An 8,452-nucleotide genomic window follows, 5' to 3' on the forward strand; every position below is an offset into this window, starting at 1 on the left:
GACTCCATCTCAGAAAAAAAAAAAAAAAAGCAACAGTCAGGCCCAGCATGGTGGCTTACGCCTATAATCCCAGCACTTTGGGAGGCCAAGGCAAGTGGATCACTTGAGCTCAGGAGTTGGAGACCAGCCTGGGCAATATGGTGAAACCCCGTCTCTACTAAAAACACAAACATCAGCCAGCATGGTGGTGCACACCTGTAATTCCAGGTACTCAGGAGTCTGAGGCAGAAGAATCACTTGAACCCAGGAAGCAGAGGTTGCAGTGAGCCGAGATCGCTCTACTGCACTCCAGCCAGGGCGACAGAGTGAGACTCCGTCTCATTTTTTAAAAAAGCAACAGTCACATGTTCTTGATGTACACATAGTCTAATGGTTAGATTTCGCTTATTTGGGCTGGGCGCAGTGGCTCACGCCTGTAATCCCAGCATTTAGGGAGACCAAGGCAGGTGGACTGCTTGAGTCCACGAGTTCCAGACCAGCCTGGGCAACATAGTGAGACCCCATCTCTACATTAAAAAAAAATTTTTTTTAAGATTTCATTCACTTGAATTTTGTGCTGAAGGAAGTTTGTTTGTATATTATATTTTAAAGGGAGGTGCTATTAAATTAACACCACAAATAAGACTACCGGTGGAGGCTTTGAACTACTTATGACAATAACCTTGTTGAGTGCTGGTTTTCAAGGGGCTCCTGGCATAATGAATGGCATTCCGGACATGAGCCAGAAACCTGGATTGAGAACCAATTGAGGTACAGCCATTAGCTTGACCTTGGGCACATCTCTTAGCCACCTTGAGCCTTATTTGCTTCAACTATAAATTAAGGGGTTAAATTAGGTGGTTTTAAATTAACTGGCAAAGCTTCTTTTCAAGCAGATATATGAGCAAGAGCAAGTAGTGGTTAGGTGTAAATAAGGGCATTAGTGCCTTTAGTAATACGGTGAATGAAAAGAGATTTGGAGGTGCCTTCTGAGTGATAAGGGAAGAGAACCTGTGATTTTCAGCCACAAAGAACAATAGCATAAACTAAATAAAGCCCCCAATTCCACTCTATTGATTTAAATACAATAAATCCATTAAATGAAGGAACTTGGTTTGTACACAACACTTAGGTAGCCCCGTGAGAAAAACAAAAAGTTTCCCATGTCTGTGAAAAAGCACCATGAAGCAGTGGAAAGGCTTTAGAGGCAGATATAATTGAGTTCAGTAGGGGATAAAAATATATTTTCCCCACTCATCCTAGGTCCATGGCTGAGGCCCCTATAACAAAAGACAGTTCAAAATCCTGGCTCTATTAATTCCTAGGTAAGGCATTAGTAGGATCTTTTAATTTCCAGATCAAATCACTTTAACCTCAAGATTGCTGCTGTGAGAATTAAATAACATAAGTATTAATAAGAGTGCCAGGCCAGGCGTGGTGGCTCACACCTGTAATCCCAGCACTTTCGGAGGCTGAGGCAGGCAGATCACCTGAGGTCAGGAGTTTGAGACCAGCCTGACCTACATGATGAAACCCCATCTCTACTAAAAATACAAAATTAGCCAGGCATGGTGACGTATGCCTGTAATCCCAGCTACTTGGGAGGCTGAGGCAGGAGAATCACTTGAACCCAGAAGGTGGAGATTGCAGTGAGCTGAGATCACCCCATTGCACTCCAGCCTGGGCAACGAGAGAAAAACTCCATCTCAAAAAAAAAAAAAAAAAGTGCCTAGTATAGTGCTTGGCATATAATAAATAACAGCAAATAGTAATCTTTCCATTAATGATGGGAACATAATCCATATATAAATAAGCTAAGTAAAAATACTACAGGGAAATAATAATAGCTAATGTTGACCAAATGTTTACTCTTTGCCAGTAGGAACTGTTATATACTTTTACATATATTATCACATTTAGTCCTCACAACAGCCCTGTGAGATGGGAACTACCATTATCCCCATTTTATAGATGAAGAAACTGAGACTCAGCAAGATTAAGCAACTTTCCCCATTGTCACAGAGCTAGGAAGTCATGGAGTCACGATAAAAACTGCTTTGTTGGGAGACTGAACGAAACTATTCTTGTTTGGGAGGTTACCAGATAATTCACTTTAAAAATACATAAATGTTTGTAAAAACTGCTTTGCTGTCTCCAAAGGCCAAATGTTAAACTACTTCATAATGTACTGTCCAGCACATTATGTCAAGGAAATATATTAACTACAAGCCAAATCAGAATTTAAGTATGAGTAGTTCACAAGCACAAGAGATAAGCATGTATTAGAGCAAAATTACAGGAAATTATCTTGTAGGCTTGAAATTGTATAAACAGAAAAGAGGAGGGTCGTCCAGTGTATGTGATGTTGGGGAGCAAGAGCAAAAGAAGAGAACGGCTTTAGCAAATGTAGACTGGAATGAGCAAGGGAGCAAATAGGCCACTCTAGCTAGAGCAGAGTCCATAATGGCAGGTACAGGGGAGATTAGTTTAGAAAAATAAGCATTAGAAAGATAAGCACTGGCCAGTCTGTGGGAGCCCTGAATATCAGACTAACATAAATATAATTTTTTAACCATATCAGCTACACACTAGATACTTAATAAGTAATTGTTGATTGTCACAAAGTAGAGAGAATTAATTTCAAACCTAGTTACTCAATGGTCATATGATGTAGGATCTGTTTTCAGTATCAGTACAGGAAGTGTCCATTCAACTTGAGTCCCATGGCCAACTGGAACAGCAACAAATCGCGGTAGTAAACCGTTGTTTTTGTTTTGTTTTTTGTTTTTCTTTTTTTGAGACGGAGTCTGGCTCTGTCGCCCAGGCTGGAGCGCAGTGGGGTGATCTCGGCTCACTGCAAGCTCCGCCTCCCGGGTTCACGCCATTCTCCCACCTCAGCCTCCCGAGTAGCTGGGACTACAGGCGTCCACCATGATGCCCGGCTAATTTTTTTGTATTTTGTTTGTTTGTTTTTGAGACGGAGTCTCGCTCTGTCACCCAGGCTGGAGTGCAGTGGCGCAATCTCTGCTCACTGCAAGCGCTGCCTCCCGATTTCACGCCATTCTCCTGCCTCAGCCTCCCGAGTAGCTGGGACTACAGGCGTCCGCCACCACGCCCAGCTAATTTTTTGTATTTTTAGTAGAGACAGGATTTCACCCTGTTAGCCAGGATGGTCTCGATCTGCTGACCTTGTGATCCGCCCACCGCGGCCTCCCGAAGTGCTGGGATTACAGGCGTGAGCCACCGCGCCCGGCCAGTATACTGTTTTAAATCCCTCCGCTTGGCCGGGTGCAGTGGCTCACGCCTGTAATTCCAACACTTTGGGAGGCTGAGGTGGGCAGATCACCTAAGGTCAGGAGTTCGAGACCAGCCTGGCCAATATAGTGAGACCCCCATCTCCACCAAAAATACAAAAATTAGCCGGGTGTGGTGGCAGGTGCCTGTAATCCCAGCTACTCGGGAGGCTGAGGCAGGAGAATTGCTTGAACCCCGGGGCAGAGGTTGCAGTGAGCTGAGATTGTGCCATTGCACTCCAGTCTGGGTGACAAAGCAAGACTCCGTCCCCCACCCCCCCCAAAAAAATTCCTCTACTTTGTGACATGCTTCATCATTTCAAAATCTTGATAGCAGTTATGTGGAGGTCAGATGCATTCTAAATATAAAGGGAAATGATCAAGATAAGGGTAGGAAAAAACATGAAGAGGCTTTAAAAAGAATACAGCTATAAAGAGGAAGAAGAGAAAAGTACCACATGAAGAGAAAAGGGTAGGGAATCCAGTGAAAAGGCCAGCTCAGATGGCTTAGGAGAACTTAAAGCCAGGCCTTAGAGCCAGGTAGCTACCAAAGAATTGAAGGAGGAGGGCACGGGGCACCCAGAATCTACACGAAGCTAAACAAAGAGTCTGACTGCCTACATACAATAGTGTGTTTGGGTCTGCACCTTCCATTTTAGCAACAGAGAGATATAATAATATGATTTCACCAAGGGGAAAATACCCGAATAATATTACATTTTAATTTAATTTAGGATACATATTTTTTTCTCACCACAAAGATGACAACAGTTTCAAATATTACATTTTTTTAATCATCTCTGAGAAGCATGAAGGAATTGATAATGGTTTGCCATTTACATGTTGAACCTGTATCTATAAAAGCTGCAAACAGGCTGAGTTAAACTAGAACTTAAAATAGATATAGTACTTTATTTTAATTGAGCTTTGAAAGACTGAAGGCTTAAAGTCTAAACATTTTCATCTGAGATATTTAGTCCATATCCAGTCATCAGATGGTTAGGAGTTTGGCATGACTAATTCTTCACAGTCCATTTGCTAAATGACACATTATAAAAGCAAGCACCACTGAAAAGGATGTGCTTATCTCTAAAGCTCCAACCTCATTGCAGACTGACTGCTTTATATTGGTCCTTGTCTAACCATTTTATGGTACAAGGAGACTCTAACCACATATATATGTTAAAGACTCCTTGAAATGTTCTCACAGTGGCAAGGACCAGAAACACTAAAGTTCAGAGAGGCTGTCCTTCTGGCCCCAACATAAAGGCCGCCTAGAGGGATCAGGATTTTATAATCCTGATTAAAATAAAATGTGTTATCCTCCCCCTCAAGATGGAGATGCTTTTTCTTATAAAATAGCTTAACCCTCTCCATCCCACAATTAGATAACTTGTGTTGAGAAGTAACCAGCTCCTAGCAGAACAGTTGAGAATGCTAATTAAGTAAGCTCAGTAAGGCTGCTTTAAAACAAAAAATCCTGAAAATTGAGAGAGATCCAACTTTGAAAAGAGTTTAAAGGAAGACCCAGAAATTGTGCTTTAGGTTGACACACTGTTGGTAGTTTGCATTTTTCAAAGGCTTTGTCTATTTCATCTAATTTGTTCGATTTATTAGCGTAAAGTTGTTCATAATATTCCCCAATTGTCCTTTTAGTATTTGTAAGTGATTTGACAACTATTCGGCTGAATAAGCACAATTGGCTTGAGAAAGAAAAAGGTGTGGGGGGCAGTAATTTGAGCCTGCTTTGATAGATCGTATGAAGCATAACTTTTCAAGGATCATTCTCCCCACCTCGGCCAAAAAAATGCAGATGAGGTTAGTGGAGGTGGGGAATGGAATTTTTTTATGGGTCTAGTGATTGGGCTGTTGGTCTGATTAGCTGCCCATTTGTCTGCAAGTTGCTTTCTCCTCCCATTCTGTGCTCCCTGCCATCACCCTGCAGCTGCTGCCCAGGACGCCTGAGGAAGGGATTCCCTCTGGAGCTGATGGCAGTGGTGCTTTGGAAAGTGCTGGCAGGGGGTGGGCTATAAAAAACAATTTGGTCTGGGAACAAAAGGCATCAATCACAGCAGTGTCATCAACTCTTGATTTGGATGGGGAGAGAGAAATTTCTTGGATCACCCTGGAAGCAGGAAAGGAAGAGGTATCATTTTATTTAGTCATCTCCACTTTCCTATGTACTAGAGGCTCTAATTAAATTAATGGGAAAGCTAATGCATGACTGTTTCACAAAGATCTTTTTCTTTAGTCACGTCCTTTCGTGAGGTGGAAGAAAGCTATATAAAATTGCCAGAAATCATTGGACTGTATCTTTAGAAATAACTTCTCTGTTAAGTAAATTTCTCTCATAAGCCTGGGAGTTTCTGAGATTTAATTAACTTTTGGAACATAATTATGGATCTCAAATGAAAGGTGTAAAGATAATATAGAGAATGTTACTAGTAAAGGGACTAACAAAAACAAATAACCCAAGGAAAGCAATTGAAGTCACAGAAATAGCAAACTGAGAAGAACTGGACCATCTCTGAATCAAAAATCAAATCTTAGACCAGGTGCAGTGGCTCACGCCTGTAATCTGAACACTTTGAGAGGCCAAAGCTGAATAGCTTGAGCCCAGGAGTAAAAGACCAGCCTGGGCAACGTAGTGAGACCCCGTCTCTACAAAAAAAAATTTTTAATTAGCTGGGTGTGGTGGCTCATGCCTGTAGTCCCAGCTACTCAAGAGGCTGAGGTGGGAGGACCACTTGAGCCCAGGAGGTCAAGGCTGCAGTGAGCTATGACAGTGTTACTGCACTCCAGCCTGGGTAACAGAATAAGACCCTATATCAAAAAGAAAAAAAATAATAAAAGCATCATCTGAATAGTTCTTATAAAGAGTTAACTGCATAAGAGAAGTGGCAGTATTTCCAAGCTGGAAGAGTACTTCTCAAATACTATATAAGTTTCAAATCAAGCTTATCCACGACACCCTTAACACAGGACAGACAAGTTATTGCCCTGGGCTCCTATCTCCAAGCACTATCTCATGCTCCAAAATCCCACACCCACAGCCCCCTGCCCATGCCACACACATGCACACAAATAGAAACTTAAGTAGGAATGCCCAAGTTAGACATGTACCTTTTATTCTGGCTAAGTACAAGAAGATTGGCAAGAGGCCTGGGAAGAGGGGGCTTCTAGATGCCATCCCAGGTCTAAACTTCTAAAGAAAAAAAAGAGGAATCTAAACTTCTGTTTCGTTTCAAGTTGTAAGAGAGCTGCATGCTTGCTTGCTTTTTTGGCTCTCTGTAGTTCAAGTTCTGGAGAAAGGAACCAAACAAAGTGACATGTCATGCTTAATAAGGATGCCATACTATGATTCAGTGTAATAAAAATGCATTAAGGTACCAGTACTTAACAACCACAAATGCATGCACAGTACTTTGGTAACACCTAACACGTTGTGTTGGAAGACAGACTTCTCCTCTTCTAGTTATTTTGGAAGCAAACAAGAAGGCAGACTTCTTATTTTCCTACTCACCCTATGCTACACTTCCCAGTTCCTGGCCCATGAAGTAATGAAATCAAATGTGTGCAAAATTAAAGAATTCCATGATAACTATGTTATTTTCCATTTGCGTATGCATTTGTCTATCAATCCCTAAAATATATCTTAAATTAGTCTGCTTTTCTCCACTTTTCCCCCTCCATTTTATTTTTATTTTTATTTATTTATTTATTTTTGAGACAGGGTCTAGCACTGTCGCCCAGGCTGGAGTGCACTAACACAATCATGGCTCGCTACAGCCTTGACCTTCCGGGCTTAAATGATCCTCCTGCCTCAGCCTCACGAGTAGCTGGGACTACAGGCGTGAACCACTATGTCCGGCTAATTTTTCTATTTTTACTAGAGACGTGGTTTCCCCATGTTGCCCAGGCTGGTCTCAAACTACTGGGCTCAAGCAATTGGCCCACCTCAGTTTCCCAAAGCGTTGGAATTACAGGCATGAGCCACCGCACTCAGCTCCTGCTCCATTTAAAAAAAAAAAAAAGAATGGCAGGTCTGGATTGGAGGTGACTACCAGCACAGAATCTTTTTCTTTCTTTCTTTTCTTTCTTTCTTTCTCTCTCTCCTTCCTTCCTTCCTTCTTTCCTTTCTTTCTTTTTCTTTCTTTCTTTCTTTCTTTCTTTCTTTCTTTCTTTCTTTCTTTCTTTCTTTCTTTCTTTCTTTCTTTCTTTCTTTCTTTCTTTCTTTCTTTCTTTCTCTCTCTCTCTCTCTCTCTCTCTCTCTCTCTCTCTCCCCTCTCTCTCTTTCTTTCTTTCTTTTTTTGATATTTTTAGACAGAATCTCCCTCTGTCCCCTAGGCTAGAGAGCACTGGTGTGATTATGGCTTACCGCAGCCTTGACCTCCTGGGCTCAAGCAATCCTCCTGCCTCAGCTTCCGAAGTGGCTGGGACCAGAAGTGCAGGCCACTACATGCAGCTAATTTTTATACTTTTTGTGGAGACGTGGTTTTGCTATGTTGCCCAGGCTGGTCTTGGACTCCTGGCCTCAAGTGATCCTCCTGCTTTGGCCTCCCAAAGTGCTGGGAGTATAGGCGTGAGCCACCACACCCAGTTGGAATTTTTGGCCATATACAGTGCTGCCTTTTTTTTTCTTTCCTCCATGACAGAGGCTTTGAATGTGGAAATGACCTCCTAAAGCTGTCACACTGGAATCCTACTGTAAAAATGATTTGCTTTTTCCTATATGTCCTTGGTCATTGCTAAAAAATATAACAATTTATTATTTATCTTTATTTTTAATATTTTGGTTTGTTCTCCCAACACTGATGCTAAAGGTATTTTGAAATACAGTGGGCACACAGTCTCAGAAGGAATATGTCCAAAACTTTAGAAAAATACCAACAGTGAGAACTTGCAAAACATCTTAGCCACTGACAGCTTAAACACAGTCTATTAATAAGGAAGTGTTGCCAGCCCTTTAAAGCTGACATTTGTTACAACATTTATTTTTCGTAATCTTAATGTTTCTTTTAATCACAAAAGTAGTTACATAAATGCTGTAGAAAAATTTAAAATACAGCTAACCAAAAGAAGAAAAATAAAATATTTCTACCATCCAGAGATTATAGATAATAACACTTGAGTGGGTATCCTTCTACATGTTATTCTATACACATTTATTTATTCATTTT

The sequence above is a fragment of the Pongo pygmaeus genome, chromosome 4, assembly GCF_028885625.2.
Source record: "Pongo pygmaeus isolate AG05252 chromosome 4, NHGRI_mPonPyg2-v2.0_pri, whole genome shotgun sequence".
NCBI classification, from domain to species: domain Eukaryota; kingdom Metazoa; phylum Chordata; class Mammalia; order Primates; family Hominidae; genus Pongo; species Pongo pygmaeus.